A 17,036-nucleotide genomic window follows, 5' to 3' on the forward strand; every position below is an offset into this window, starting at 1 on the left:
ATTATATCCAGGTAACTTAGATAAACTGGTTTTCTTCCACTTGTCTAAACTCAGTCTCAGATATTTGGAATTCTAAATCTTAACCTCTGGTAGTAAAGATTGATTAAAAAGGGAAACTATTTTAAAAAATATAAATTCCCAATCTCCAGTCAGTTATTCTCTTTAGAACTAATTAGTGAAAATTCACTTGTTTGAAGAAATCGCATCAATTAATACATTTTGCATTTTAGTTGTAGGCAGGCACTCAATTTAGACACTTCCTGCAAATGAGCAGATGACCCATGGAAGGAACCTGAATAGACACTGTATGGAAACCTGTGTTTTTCTCAACCAATAACCATGTCGGTATGACTCTGTAAGCACTGTATGCATTAGTTCATAGGACTGAGTGTAAGGGTTTGAACACTGTTGTACTTTGAAAAATCTGAAATGGGTTTAATTTCTTGTTCTGTGGGGAGATTTTTGGGAGTCATCTTTACTTTCTATAATATCACTAACCAACCATACCTCCAAAGTTCTTCCCTGTGTTCAAGCTTTTCTGCTCCTGTCTTCACTTCGCCTGAATAAAGTACTTTACAAATAACTACAACTTCTAAAATAATAAAATAAAATCTGGCATAATGGATAGGGTTTTGTTATTAATATATTTGTAGTAGCTGAATGTTGCATCATTAATTTGTGAAGAAAAATAAGATATTTTAAAAAAGAGGTAAATTGTAAGCATTTTTATTACAGAGAGAGCAGAGGAAATATTTTTCACGAATTATACAAAACAAATATTTGACAAAAATAACAACAATAAAAAAAAAAGGAATATTAGATCTGGGGACAATAGGGAAGAAATGCAGCACTGGGGAGAAAGTGAGGAAGACAACTAAGACATGATACTGGTACATGGTAACATCTGCAACCTGAGAATAACCATCACTAGTGGGATATTTACTCCTCCCCTCTTTTTTTTTTTGGGGGGTGGGGGCGGTGGGTGGAGAGGGGAGGGTGGTGAAAATTTTCACATGTTGTTTTTGCTTCTATATGAATTACAGAAGGTTCAAATTCAGCTGTATTTCAATCACCCCATTTTTTCCTTTGTTGCCTAGTATCTGCAGTGATGCTCAGAATCTCCCAGTTTCACATTTGCAGTCTAATTAACACTGAATGTAACTTATTGTATGTTTTGCTTTCAGTTAATTTAGACATAGGTGAACTGAATTTATACTCAGTATGTAGTGACTATGCGTGGTTGAAAGCATATCTGACAAATTGTAGTTAGAAGTATATCAGTTCCATTTTAGACTCTTGTCATTGCAGATAAAGTTATAAATAAATGAATTGCCTTAGTAATTATTTCAGGTACAGTACATGGACACAGCTGAAATTTAGCAGATTTACTGCACATGACTAACTACAGATTTATAGTATTTACAGCTACGATTCTTTTTAAACTTTTATTTTTCTCTTTTTTTCCCATTTCATCAGGAAATAAGTTTTTCAGAAACAACACTTTAAAAAATATATATTTTTAGCACCTTCTTGTCAGTAGCATTCTGTCGTTTGAATACTCAGCATTCATGCTGAATGCTCATCCAACATTCATTCTACAAAGCAAACTAATCTGTCAGTCACTGTTTAAAGCCGTTTGTTGTTGTAATTGTTTATACTGTTTATAAAGTTTCTTCTTAAGCAAATGGAAAATATTTTTGTGATCACTGGTGATATAACTAAAGACTTGGTAAGAAAATGTTGGTGGTGGTGGAAACGTGGGCTTGAGAAAAATGGGGATTTTATCTGAGAATAGGTTAGATGTTTAAGCTGCATAGTTACTGTTTCTGATCTCATAGAGGACTTGTGGACATGAGCTGGTGTAGGAGTTCATCAGCCCAGCTCTCTGCTTCCTGACCTCACTTTGGTAGCACCGGTATTTCTGAAGGAGGGACCAGAAGACTTTATGATGATAGAGCTGGAGGGGACACAATACAGAACTTGAAAGATGGTTTTGCATAATATTCTGGCTTCATTTGAAACATAAGCATCCTGTCTTCAAGGTAAATGGTTGCAAATAGTGAAAATTAATTCCGCTGAATTATTGTTTTGCCTTTTCAGGTATGATATCCACTGCATTCTACTGCATTCTAATGTTTTGGGGTTTTTTGCGTTTGTTTTTTTTTTTTTCTCCTTCAAGTGTGCTGTTTTTCTTTTAATTAAAACTGCCTTTATTATGGGTGAATGTAACTGCTAATTAAGCTTGAGCATTGTTTTAGAACTTTATAATGCTTTAATTATCAAGAAAAGCTATACACATCTAGCTATAAATATTTCTTGCCATAATGTGAGTGGCAGAAGGGGTAGGCATCATAGAAACAATGCTCACAAATGATAGCTACAAAAGATTATTAATCTAAAGACTGGAGCTTAACAAACTGTAAAGATTGTGCTAAATGTGATGTATAAGAATGTTTTGCACACTTAGTATTATATTCTGAATTACAATGGAAAGAAATACTTCAGATCACAATTGTCTAGAAATGATCATAATGAGATAATAACTAATAAATTACAAGAGTTTTCAAACAAATGACTGAGTTTGAATTTTTATCCTGAAAAAAAATAATATGCTTTATGTGATTTAGATTATACTCTAATATGAGTAGCACTTCTTATACCAAGTCCACTGTGCTAAACAAGGAAACAAACATAGTATAGGAAAAAAAAGCATTCAGGAAATAACATGTTATACAGGATGTCACTAAAGTGGATTACTGAAGTCTTGGTAGGGTTTTAAAAAAGCAATTGTCAGTTCCATGTCTGCAGCTTTCTTACAGGCGCATGGTGAACTTCAGACTTTGTAAAGTTGAGCAAACGGACTGTATACAGTAGAAATCTAAACAACTGTTTGAATGGCTGTTTGGAGGTTTTTAAGAGCTGCAAATTCCAGTGACTGCTTCTAGAATTCATCTTTTACTGAATTCAACAACTCACAAAGGCTGAGAGGTGCATAAGAAAGAACTGTTACACAGCTGCTTTATTATGCCATTATGCCATTGTCATGATAACTGTCATTTTATCATTTGGAAAGACTTCAGTGTGAAACTTTACAGACTGGCTCAAGTTGGATATAGATACTATTGACACTTGGACATAAGGTGGTGCAGCAAGAAAAGTAAGCTTTTTATATTATGTTAATTTTTTGCAATTAAAAAAATGGCAAGTCTATTGGATTATTTTTATGGAGAGATATCCACTCGTTCCACCTTACAGTCATATTTCTAAGGGTTCTGTTTTCTTTTTACTCTGCTCAGAAGAGCATATCATTACTTATTCAGTTTCAAATTTTGACTTTTTGAATGTTAAATGTATTTCTAATATTTAATCATCCATATTAGATCATGATTAGATACAGGTTTTCCTTGTTTATTCATTTTTAAGCATCATTTTTTAAGTTTGGAAGACAAAATTTTAATATAAAAGTGAAAATTATGAGAGAATAGAGCATTTATGTGAAATCTTAAAAAAATCTACGGGCGGGATAATGTTTTAAAAAAAAAAAAGGTGAAGGGTATAAAATTCTTGTATGCCACAGCATGGAACTGTGAATCTGACCCATGGTTAAGGCCAGACACTGTTGCTTCTGAGATAGAGTAATACCTCCAGCACACAGGATCCAAACACAAAGAAGTTAGAATTTTACATCTGTAATAGAAATCATAGTAACACTGAACTGGAAGGGACGGCTGTCTGTAATCACAGGTAACTATCATAATAAATGTTGATTTAGGATAGCTCAAGTGAGGTTTCTTTCCTTACTCTTTCTCCTTGTTTACCCACATTTATCTTTGCTCCCACCTGTTTAAAGGATTAAGAATAATGAGTGAAAATAAAGAGATACTATATTGAGATAGTGCTAAGCTGCCCTTGGTTGAACTGAATAAATCAGCTTAAAACAATTGTATTTTTTATAAATAATGATAAACAACTGTAGTTAGAATTAGAGATTCATTGTATTGGGTGTTTCGTGGGAATGAAGTCATTTTCTTTAAGGGTTTCTAATCTTGTTTGAAATAATCCACTGAGTAAAAGTAGGACAGAGATAGCAAGCCAAGAGGAAAACACACAAGCAGGCTAGTTAAGAGGCAATTTGTCTAATATTTGTTTACTTTTCTAAATAGATACTATTGGCTAAATAAGAATGCTACTCAATTTATTAGTGGTAAGGAGCTCAATATGTCTTAGATATCAGGAAAAAGTGACGGCTGAGGAGACAGTTACCATATTCAGCTCCATTCATGTGTAAATAGTGCAAAAAAAGTCAAAGTTAAAACCTTTAGGAGGAACTATCTGCATGAGGTTACCAAGTGGCCTCATTTAAAGTGTTCCAGTTGTTCTGCTTACCTGCCTCTGACAAAAATGGAAATACATACATCTTGAAGCCCTCAAGAAACAGAAAAAATGTTTTGCACCCTACTTGACATTAAAATATGCTCTCTCTGAAGTTATAGGAACAAATTTGCCCCTCTTTCTTCTGGTAGAGTATAAATGGGCACATGATTATCTTTTCTGCTGTCACCAAGAGAATACAAAAGGTCCTAAGCAAAAAGTACATTATATTCATTCGGTGTTATAAATGGAAAAGTTGTTGATGCAGAAAATATATTACATTTCAATTATATAGTTTCCTCCCCACTCCCCAAATATTGATGTGTGCATACTTCATTGAGTGTTAGGCAGCAGCCCTGGCTCTGTGTGTTGTCTTTGTGGACCCCAGACCTAGAGCCCCCCGGTGCCAGCAGGGCAGTGAGCACAAGCTGGTGGAGAAGCCATCCGTGGAGGATTTCATCCTCAGTATCTGAGAATTCAGAAAAACCTAACACTATCAGTCGGTGTAATTAGCATGGTACTTGTTTCCATTTTACTTCATACATTTAACAACCTCTGTCTGACTGCTCAATGAGTCCTTGCAGAGAAAAGACATCTGTCTGATAAGCACAGTCAAAGATAAAACGAATCATAACAAAGGTAGCTGTAAGAATAATCTTTGCCCTGTAGGTATCTCTGTGGGTGAAACCTCCCCTGGAAATATTGCTTCGCAAGTGCCTCAAAATCATTCAAAATGGGGAGAAGTCTGCACAAGTGACCTCCTCTGTTTCGTCACCCACAGACAGTGCGAGGTGAAGATGCACAACAGTAGTTGCAAGCTGGCACCTAGTTATCTGGCCACAGAGAGGAAGGTCGTGCCATACTCAGCTATATCACAAAAGATTCTGAGATTCTGAGTTGGTAAACTGTGATGCTTTCTTTTAACTTTTTGTTGACATATTGTGTACACATACACAGGCACGTCGCAAGAAGAGCCAGAGGCCGCAAATTCATGGCAAAGAGCAAGTTTTATTTTAGTTACCTCTCTACTGATGGATCTCCAAAGTCACACCTAAGCTCCCAGGCAGAGGTGACACAAATGGGGACACAGGCGCTAGTCAGTTCAGCCCTGCTGGAAGATCAGTGGGCCTGCTGAGCTCCCCTGAATTTGAAGGCTTCAGGCAGGCACAGCCTCCCGCTCTTTCTCACAACAAAGCAGGAATCTCAGACATGATGATAAGGTGTCTAGAGTTTCTCACAGGCCTATGTTATATAACACAGAGGTTCTACTCATCAAGCACACAAGGTCAGTAAAACAATTAGCGTGATGTATGTGCTTTTTCTACAGACAGGTGCAAGTCACTTGAGAGTATTTACATTTAACTAACCTCCTCGCCAATCTTGTGCTATATTCCCATACACATATGAAATTAGAACTTGGCTATATCTAGGCATTTCAGTAAAGATTTAACTTTTGAACTGTGCAGACTGGGGCATACACAATTAAAACAAAAAGTAATGTCTACAGAAATTATCAGCAAAATTGTCAAGTTCCAAGGTCAACAGTTTTATAAGTCTGATCTCTTCAGATTGTTCCCTGATTTGATAAGAGCCTTTTCAGAGGACAAACTCCTGCTACAATTTCTGCCAGATAAGTGATATCTTGACTGTATCTGCACACCTCTTCACTCATTAGGTGATTCTGGTATGCACTGGGAAAACAAACAAAGTAGGGTTAGGTGGGAGGATTGTTCAACGACATATGCTCATTTCTATTGGTTTATTTGCACACAGGGAAAAAACAAAGCACAGATTAATTTTTGACAATGACATCCCTATAATGCACTTGAGGCAGGAAGCCAGAAGGTGATATTAACCTAAGTGACAAAGGTACTGTTCTGGAATGGTATGACCAACAAGAGCATTGGCAAGTCATGCCAACCACCTCAGTTGGAAACAATAAGTGACATAAACAATAGGTCTGGTTGGGCCAAGATGCATCCATCTGCAGATGCTCCCCAAATCCATGCTGCTGGACTGGTGTGAGCATGTTTCTGTATAGATCATATGTGTATATGTGTGTGCATGTGATGAATTAGAAACCGCACTTGGAAAGAACTCCTGGGTAAGTGGTGTGGTTCTGTTCTTGTGGCTATTTCACCCTGAAATTCCAATCTGACAAGCCCAAAGTGTTACAAATTTAGAAAAAGAGATGAAAATATGAGAAGATATAGTTATACTAACTTAATGGTAAGAATACAAAAATTTTAATAGCAATATTACTGTAACAAATAAGTTTTTGGCATTCTTTATTCTGATATCAAGATAAAGTAAATTAATATAACTTTTTGTTTAAAGATAAAAAAAAGCCATGGAAAAAAAAGCTGTATTTATTGTGGTAAAGATGTAACTAGGGGCTTTAAATGAAAAGAAAGGCAATTATCTTGTACTTCAATTAGGTTACAGTAACCATCATTAGTTTTAGCTTGGCTGAAAACATCTCTGTGAGAATTAGTGCTATTTTTCCTGCTTTTAAAATTATCATTAAGTCAGAGAAAAACAGCATTTGACTTTTACTGGATTGTACATAGAACTTATATGATATTGTACAGAGCATGACAAACTGGATTTCTCATAAATGCAGACAAATACATAAGTATCAATAATTTCACACAGAATATAACCATAAAGTACAAACTATGCTGCAGAGAAAAGATTTGTGACAACATTAGTAATTGTGATTAGTATAATATTAGTATAGAAAGTCTGATGTGACTCCTAAATGTAGCATGGAACAGGCTGCAAGAGAAAAGGATTTCAGTAGATGGAAGAGGCATTAAATACAAAGGAAAAATAGATCTTGCATAATTAGCTATGATAATAATGCAGACAGAAAAAGCATGTGTTTCTAAAGTGATGTGCACTTGTGCCAAAGCAGACACTGAACGTAAACAGCAATCAGCATAGAGTCTGTCTTATGACAAAGACGAGAAGGTTGTCTTTTTTTTTTTTTTTTCTTTTCCTTTTTTTCTTTTTTTTTTTTTTCCCCCCCCTAGGACTAAATGAGGACCTCTTTAAGGAAGAAAGGAAAATATTGATCTTTAAATAATGCAAAATAAGGGCTAGAACCCTTGTTTTGCTACCCTTTGTGCTTGAAACACATTCAGGACCTCTGCTGCTTTAAGACTTGTTTTCGTTTTTAAGGTACTGCTTACAATGCAAGTTAGGCATTAATATAGCTTTGAGGATCTAGGCAAAAGCACCCAACTGGGTGTAGGGCCTATTCCCTACTTTTCAGTTTCACTGTGTAGCTTCTGGCGGTAACCTCCTCAAGTTCTGCAGCTGATGTGGTCTTACAGAAATAACACTTATGTGAGTATGCACGGATGGGTGATACAGTAGGACTGTTTCTTCTGTCGTCTCCTGGCAAAGTTTCCAGTTTTGGTTGAAACCTCTATTTTTCTGTCCACTTTCTTTTGGGGTAGATTTATATTTGTTGCATATGACCCACAACTTCTGCAATAAGCTGAATAGTTACTGTGAAAAGATCCCTGGAGAGAAAACAACCTTTTACTTGACAAAACTGAGTCAAAATGCCAACTGCTCAGCTTCTTTCTAAGATCCAGAAAATGCAGACATCTTAATTAATTTCCCTCCTTTGTTCCTAAATTATATGAGTATGAAAGCGAACAAAAAAATCAAAGGGAATTAAATGGAAATATGCCTTTGGTTGCGAAAAAATGTTACTGTTTTAGTAAAAGAGTAATATAAAAATTAAAAAACGCAGAGACTATAGTATGTTCTCTATAAGCACTGAATGACTCAGTAAACAGGATTGTGGTAATCTATTTTAAAAAAAAGATATAATTTATTTCATGCAAAATTTTGTACCCTCTGAATATAATTATAGAATTATAAAAATTATAAACATTTAAAATAATTTGAATGTATTTTCACTGAATATTTATGTAGGTAAAAATGATAAATAAGAAAAAACCTATTAAATGATGCAAAAAGGATTATGAAACACTGTAATTTCTTCTCTGTACATAGTACAACAATAAGCAGAATAACAGAATTAAGTGGGTTGCTCAGGCAAAGAAAAAAAAGTCTGTGGAAAAATATAGGCACTAAGTATTGTTATTATGTGCACACATTAAAAATACAGACATATATGTATGACTTTGGTTTACCCAGAATCAAGGTATTCAGAATCCCTGCAGAATCCTGATGCACATTCCCATTGTCAGTAATATTATCAAATATTAATGTTCTTGTGGCCCAAATGAATAATTTTTGGTTTTCAGTACATTTTGCTTGCTAAAAATAAGTGAAAATAAACCAAGACAAATAACTGAGCCACATTGCCAAGTTGCTCTGTGTCCCGTCCCAACAGATGGGATGAGGGATGAGTTAACTCTAAATGCAACATGTGCCTTGACTTAACAGATGAGACCAGGTGTGAATTAACTCTGGGTTAATTCTGCACGGTTATGTGAAGCAAATGACAGAAAATCACTTCTGGGGTCCAATTCAGTTATGAGTTTTACTAAAAGTACGTGCTTGAATACCAGTTACAGCGAATGGTAACTTGGCAAAAGTATAACAGAACTTAACAACACATTAACTGCAAAAGTCCTACTAGGAGCAATGTATTGTCAACCATTAGTAGTTACAATATGAAATTTAACCAGAATCCAACAGCAGAGCTTAAAGATGGTGTTATCCTTACATGTTCAAAAGGGGAAGAGAGAAAGAAAGTGGTAGAGAGGGAAGGAAATCTAAGTTATAAGGGAGAGAGAAAGAGAGTAATACATATACGGAAGGAGAGACAGAGAAATGGGGGTATAGAAAAAAGGGGAGAAAGAAAGAGCAGAGAGAAAGGAAGAAAGAAAAGAGTGAGTTTGCAGTTTAGGAGCCTCAGCGTCCTCTGATGTCTGGTTCAGTGCTCGAGGCGAGGCTGCTGGGCTGAAGAGTCCTGAGGGTGGATTCCCCTCGGTGAGGCTGATAGGCTGAGGGTCTTCAGGGTGCTGGCTTCCCTACCAGTGCTGTTTTAGGTGAGCTTTTTTATAGGTGAGCTTTTTTATAGCTCTCTGTGTAGAGAAAAGTCTGGGGGAGAAAGGGGTGATTGCGAAAGATGGACAAGTCTGGACCAGTCCCGGGCCACGTTGAAAGGTCTCCGCTTTTCCCCTTTCTTTGCCAAGCTGGGCATATCAGAAGATGGGGCTATGTACGCTCCAGCACATCCTCCACCTCTGGTATCGGTCATCTGGCCTGATCTGTGGCTCGTTAGCTTCTCATTGATATGTAAAACACAGTTCCCCCTGCACTGAATGTATCGCCTTCGGTGGCTGGCTGAACTAGTTTTGCCACAATGTTTTCAGCCATGATCCTTATCAATACACAACACTCTGGAATAGGAAGGTTCAGCTACGATGCAGGGACACATTGGCCACTTCAGCATCGACTGCCAGTGTGTGCGCCTGAAAAAGAGCCTATGAACCGCACAGATTGCTGCTTCTTTTGTAATACTGTTCTGCTGTAGACATTCAGGGAAGCCATCACGGGCTACCTGCTGCTATGTAATTTTGTTTTATTTTGGCACATAGACGTGAGAAGATTTCCATGGGACAAAAAGAGAGCTGACTGTGACTGACTGACAGCATAAAACATTGAAACAATAATCCACCGAGATCATTTATGTAAAAAAAGGAACCCAGAGATATTCAGCCCCTGAGGCTTCTCTTGTAAGAGGCTATTATTATTTGTATTGATTTTAGTATGCAAGTTCTCTCTTTCCTTCTCTCTCCTGGCCCATGGTGCAAACTATAAATAATAAACTAAAGAAGTCTTGCCCTGAAACCATTGCAACCTTTGCAGCACATTAATTTGTGCACCTCCAGTTATAAAACCAGAAAAATCATGGGGAAAATAGGCAGGCTGAATGAAGCCCTACCTCCTCAACCAGAGAAAATACTTGCCAAAATTCTCAGCTGCTATCAAGACTTCCTTATTCACTACTTACACAATACTACTTAAACATAAGATTAAAATGTCCTTTTTTGATGCTAGTTCTGCTTTGACTACCAATAATTTGATCAGATACTTTTCTGTGTCCTCTCATACACCAGACAATATCATGTCACTAAATCTCAGTATTGCCAAGGCTACTTCACATCTTTGAAATTGGGACAATTACCTGTTCTCGCTCTTCCAGGACACAGGAATTAGCATTAGTACACATGATATTTCTCTCCTATATTTCTGCTTCTAATAATATTTGAACAGAATTATAGGAATGAAGGGAAATTTCACAGCTGAAATATTGGCTTCATTCAACTCAATTTCAATGTTGTCATTAACTTCAAGGACGGTAGGATTTCACTTTGACATTATTAGATATCTAATCCATCCATATTTCACCTTCCTGTACATTTCCTCATCCTTTTAATTTCTGCATTTAATGCGTAAAATAATATGTCTATCACTATCCAATTGAGAATTTCAGAGTTTTGGATAGGGTATAATGTAATCCAAGGATAAGATGTTCCGAGTAAACATCTCTGCTAAAATACAGAACTATGAACCATGGTGCAAAGATTAAAGCCTTTTGCAGTGGTCTTGACCCAGGTCAGCAGCTAAGCATCCATGAGCTGCTGACTCACTCCCCCAGTTTTATTGCTGGGTGAGACATTACGTAGCATGGGATCCGGCTTTGGGCAGTTCAGCTCAGCTCTCCCAGCTGTGTCCCACCCAACCTGTTCTACACTGCCAACCCATTCACTGTGGAGACAGAGTGAGAAACAGAAAGGCCTTGATGCTGTGTGGGCACTGTTCAGCAACGGGTAAGATACTGGTATGTTATCAATGCTGTTATAGTCACAAATTTAAAATAAAAAGCATCATATGGATGGCTATGAAGAAACCGAACTGCAACCCAGCCAGACCCAGTACAATTGGTGTGTATAAAACTTTTACTTATAAAAAGTAAAGGTGTAACAAATACATTTATGTGACTCAAGCAACAGCATTTTAGCCAAAATGGCATCCAGTTTCCATCAAAATAAGATTAAAGAACTTGATGAATGAAGAGCCTGTACACGGTATATTCCAGTGATCCTTCTGGGAAGATCTCAAAAAAATTGTGGAATAATGGTGGAAGACTGATAATAAAATGCAAGTCAGCCTGGGAATAACAAAAGATTTGTTCTATTTCTGTCTTGAGCAGGATCAGTGCAGTGTCCTGATATGTCTTAGACATTAATCGTTGACTGATTCCTGCAAAATGGCAAGAGATGAGGGACAACGGAGAGACTAAACAATTCTAGCCCACATGAAAGTTCAAGTATTAAATGTAAGAGTTGTTTTTTGTCAGAAAACTTAACATTCCTTAGTGCCAAACTTTCTTTCTTTGCTGTTTGGTGTGTACAGATGTGACCTGCTTTTTATTTCAGTAGGAACTTGTGATAAATAACAATCAGTGTGGACATGTGATGAATCCTACAGATACTGCTGAAAGGATTCAGTAATTTCTCTGATACTAGTGTAGCATCTGTGTGGTGTTAGAAATGTAGAAATAAACTGAACAATTGAATAATCAGAAATGCTTTTGAAATGTGCTGGCTAGATGGATATTACACTAGGGATCAAATTCATCCTTTTCAGTGTCTTCTTGGTGATATTATCATTTGGGTGAAATATTAAAGTTACAAGGAGATGTTGCCACAATATGGACCTGACTGAAAATGAATGTAGCTTATTTCTTTCTCTGTTCCAGCTGGTTGGTTCACATAGTCCTTTATTTTCCTGCTGTAGCTCAGAAAAACCCTCTGAAGTGTGCAATTAAGACTTATTTCACAATTATTTTCTATACAAAAACCACCTGACTAGAGGTGTTTTAATCACTTTTATTTCCACAAAACTGTGTTAGGCATAACTATAGCACAATAAGTCATTTCACATACAGGCTATCTCAGAAATTTTTTCACAACATCTTTATGACCATAGAAATGTAAAGATGTATTGAGCTACAAGGGGCTGACTTAATTGGTTGCAGTGCATTTGAAATGTTATGTAGGATGATTTAATCAAGCTATGACACTAATGGTGTTAAGCACTCTGCCCACCAGAAAATGGTGTAATCTTTCATTGAGTTCCTAAGTGCCTGTTTATGGTTCTGTTGAAGGTGCTGTATTGCTGGTCATATATTGCCATCCATTGTAGAGACTACAGAAATGAAAACAGCTACTGCAAAGCATGAGAGATGTGTCAGATACCATCAGATAAATATAATTTCAGGTGTGATAGATATTAACTGTTTTTAAAAAATCCATAATTTCTGAAGTGTCAAGCATTTCTACTAATATGAATGAAAACAAAGATACACATATGCTATATTTTTGTTGTCAAAGCAGGAATTATAATACATTTTCTCTCTAAATTTTAATAGCTTATCAGTGCTTTCTCCTGATGTTTTGGTAGAATGAAAGCTGCCTAGGTCAAGCTGTTTATGCTAAAAAGTATGGAAGTGGACAAATATGCAGAACATCTGTAAAATCTCTCTCTGATTTTCCACATACAACAATCAGGTATCTGCATTTGTCTGGACAATGATGTCATTGTGAGCAACCAAGCACACTGAATGTCTGCTGTGTTTGGCTATCATTTCACTCATCCACCATGAGCTCTGGAAAATTTTCTTTGCAACAGGCTGTTTAGCATCCAAACTACAAGCAAGTGTCCTTTCGTGAGGACTTTTTGGGAAATTTACATTAAGGCTCTTAGGCAACTAACTTACATGTGCTGTTCTCTGGTAGTATTTACTTTGCATTAGCAAAAGCAACTTTGAGAAATAGTTGTTTCTGAAGCATGCATAGCAAACTGATGTTCAGGGAATGCAGGATCTGAGTGCTTGTTTTCTGAAAACCTGGAGATGAAAGAAAAGTGCCTAGAAAGGCAGCTGCATGGGGCTTGTGGACATGAGCACTGGACATGTACAATTCATATGCTGAAAGTTTGGAAAGGGTGTGCTAGAAACATTGCACGCTTAATGTCACGGGAATACAGGTTAGTGATTCAGAAAAAAAACAACAAAGAAAGAACACTTCCCCCTGTCATTCCAAGCCCTTCCCCACCCTCCCCCTGCCCCCCCGTAAGTGACCAACCAGTGCAGAATGTAAATGTTTTAATACTACCTATATAACAGTAACAATAACTGGCTCTTTTCTTGGAGATTGTTCAAGATGCAGATTGTTTCTTCTAATTCCTCTTTAGTTTATTCAAATCCATAATTGTTGCTTTGTTTCAAGTTTGTAGAATTCACTGTAGAAGTCACTGTGCAATGTCTGTATCTTTGTCCAAGAACTTGAAGTTTTATTTCTGGGCATACTGAGACTCAGACTTGATTGTGATGAGCACAGGTGTATCATACCTAAGTCTCACATTTGTCTGTGCCTAAGTTAATATTAACTAAATAGCTTAATCAATAGAACATTAATTGAATAACAGGAGAGTATTTGTCTCAAACCTCTCTACTTCTGAATAATTTAGCCTGAAAGGTAGATTACTCTCCTTTGAGGTGTGAAACATTTCATCAGACAAAGAAGCAGCTCTAGCTTTCACCTTCGGGAACAACAAATGCTGTTTTGGGCTGCACTATCCCCACAATCTTTTTTTCTGATCATATTTGAACAAAATATACCTTTCTTTATGAAGAAAAACACAAAGATTTCTACCATTAGGTGAAGTCACCTAATTGCCAGAGGGGAGTAGGATTTGATGTGAACTTAGAGTGCTTTGTGTTGGCTGCCTTGGGCTCATTATTTTGGGTGATCATTTCCTCCAACTGATTTTCTGCTGTAGAGGCTAGGATATGCTCCAGCACCCTTATGAATTTATTTCAGAGAGATTATAGCCCACTACGTATAAAGCAGAGGCAAGGAAACAGACTTGTATCATCGGGTCTGGTCAATGGCCCAGCATTTAACCAAAGGACTCTAGCAGAAAAATAACCAAGGCAAATTGCTTACTGAGTTTCTAAAATAATTATTTTAACAAGTTATTAATTTGGATATTGTCAATGAAACATAGTGGTATTCTAACAGTTGTGTTCATGAAGAGAAGAGCTGTCAATTAAAAATACAATGCAGGCTTTTGGGGACGAGTTCAAAATAGAAGATCAGAAGAGGGAAATTATTCACATTCTATTAGGCACCTAATACCTGTGCAGGAACTTGACCATTTCACAGATATGTCACAACTGGAAGGGGAGAAGAGATGAAATCGCTTTTATAGCTTATTTGTGATAGATTATTCATTCTGTTGTAGCTCAGTGCAGAAGTCAGGGAGAAGAAACAGGAAATAACTTTTACATGTGTATATTCTCTGTAGAGAGGTATTTCCAGATATATCAGTAGTGCTGTACTGCTGCTGTATTTTTGAAGTAGCAATAGGCTAGGTCACTCTCTTGATTAGCTGGGTTCTTGCACCAGAGAGTGTGTGGCATACTATGTATCTCATTCTGTTATTTCAAATGACCAAGCCTAATTTAATTGTAAGTACCCCTGGGATTTATGGGGAAGTTAAATCTCAATTTTTAAAAACTTTAATATGGCTGCTGTAAAACTTAATTGTACTGTCTGGTTCTTTTAGTGGTAAATTCTAATTAATCTAAAGTGTGGAAAGGAAATGAAAGACTAATTTTTTAAAAAAAATTACTTCCTTTTCTTCCTGTCTACTTCTTAATCAGAATATAACCTAATGAGGCAATGTTAGTTCAAAGCTTAGCCTGACCATTCTTTGCAAGTGGTTAATATAACAACCGATTTTACTCTTGTAACTATTTTATGTGCACTGTAACATGAGTAAGACTATTGATTTAGTCAATAAACACTTATTCATGTCCAAACCAAGCCTAATTGGATGGACATAAAATAAAGTGTAATACAATAATTATTTGATTGCCTATACAAAGAGCTAAACACGTGAACTGAAGTTGCAGTCTTCCTCTGGGAAAGTACTGTGGTAACAGTTGTCTTTGTCAGAAGTGTCTGGCATTTGCTAAAACTGGAAAGGGATAAAGTATGGAAGGATAATTGGTCTGTTTTTCTAATTCGTCTGTGATCTTAGATACTCCTGCAAAGCAGCAAAATTGCTTCCTATCTAATGAAGATAATTTAACTACACAATAGCTGCACGAATCTCCCTCAGTCTCTGGACCACATTCTGACTCTCAAACTCAGGCAGACACAAGTTTGTGGGACTTTTTTCATTTTTCACTTGTATTGCCTGCATGAAAATTACCTAATGGAATTAAGGTGATTGTTTTAAGCTCTGTATTTTGGGGAATGTGATCCATGTACCTGCCCTCTGTTAAACTCCTCATGGGGAAGTTTTCAGAAGTGAAATGCTGGGCACTATAGAACTATCTAGGATATAATAAACTGTTGGACCTTGACTAGCTGGAAGATTTTTAATCAGAAATACAATGATGTGTTTATGCTGCTTGCAGCAACTTCAGATATGTAGTCATCTCAGAGATGACTGACATGTGTGCCAGAAGAAAAAGAATTTCCCTTTGTTCTTATCCCTGCCTTCTATTAGAGGTCAAAAAGGTGAAAGGATGAAATATCTTGTTACTTCCAAACTATCTTTCTTTGCCATATGGATGGTAGAGAACAAAAAATATTTACTCTTTCTCTTCTCTGAAGGGAAAGGAATGAAACCAGGTTTTCCCATACAGACTGTACTGGTACTATACTGCACAAGGCAGTATTTGAAATAGAAGTAATAGAGTACAATAAGAGATCAGGTATGCCAATGCTGTGGATTGGGCCTGTGGGCAAGGTGTTTCCTCTCATTTGAAAGAGACACCAAGGTGGGGAGTGCTGTTAGTGTTGATTGTCTTGAGGATTTGCAGGGTATAGGAGTGGAGTCACCAGGCTTTGGAAAGCTGTGTAGTATTAACAGCTTTTTGAGGTCAGGGACGCTTTTGCTGCTGTCTTTGGTCATGAACTGAATTGCACCTATACCTGTCTCTCTCTGTCATCCCTTCTGTAATCACCTCCTCACTCTCCACAGGGTGCAGTTGCCTGTGAAGACCTAGACTGGCTATGGCTCAGCTTCATAACCTTGGCTCAGACCTCTGAGAAAACTGCTAAGTGGAGAGGAAGTCTGCACAGTAGAAGTACACAAGATAAGAAAGATGAAACTGCAGACACAGTAGGATTGTTGGGACTAGATCATTAGTAGCTCATCATTTCAAGAGGAAGAACATCAGCATGAAATGGTATAAAATCCTGAAGGAAAAAAATGGAGTCAGTGAAAAAGAATCTGTTTCAGGGGCAGTGGAAGCTGGCCCTTCCCCTCCAGGCTGGTGCCTGCCTGGCCAGCGGAGACTCTGAGTGTCTTATCATGCCAGAGTGCATGTTAGTACTTACTCAAGTAGCTTGTTAAATCCTAGATATCTGTGTGTGCATCAGCCAATAAATAACTGTGTTACACTTTTAAGGTATGTGTACCTTGCTGGCAGACACTTTTTATGCAGGGCTAGAAATGCCTGAAAAATGACCTAAGGAGGGAGGGGAAGGGTGACACACCCAGGAAAATATACCTCCTCCTATGAAAGAAGAGATTAGTATATGTGAAAAGAAACTTCTGCATTTAGAGCAAAACATTTGCTGTTACCT

The 17,036-nt window shown here is 37.1% G+C and overlaps 1 long non-coding RNA gene across 1 annotated transcript; it reads left to right on the forward strand.

Annotated features, from left to right (window-relative positions):
• The first annotated feature begins 7,604 nt into the window (after nucleotides 1–7,604).
• Nucleotides 7,605–16,636, forward strand: LOC135579475 (uncharacterized). The gene is made up of 2 exons (XR_010472619.1): nucleotides 7,605–7,722; nucleotides 16,429–16,636. It is a non-coding gene; the product is annotated as an uncharacterized LOC135579475 (long non-coding RNA).
• Nucleotides 16,637–17,036: the final 400 nt, after the last annotated feature.

This window comes from Columba livia, chromosome 4, assembly GCF_036013475.1.
Source record: "Columba livia isolate bColLiv1 breed racing homer chromosome 4, bColLiv1.pat.W.v2, whole genome shotgun sequence".
NCBI lineage: Eukaryota > Metazoa > Chordata > Aves > Columbiformes > Columbidae > Columba > Columba livia.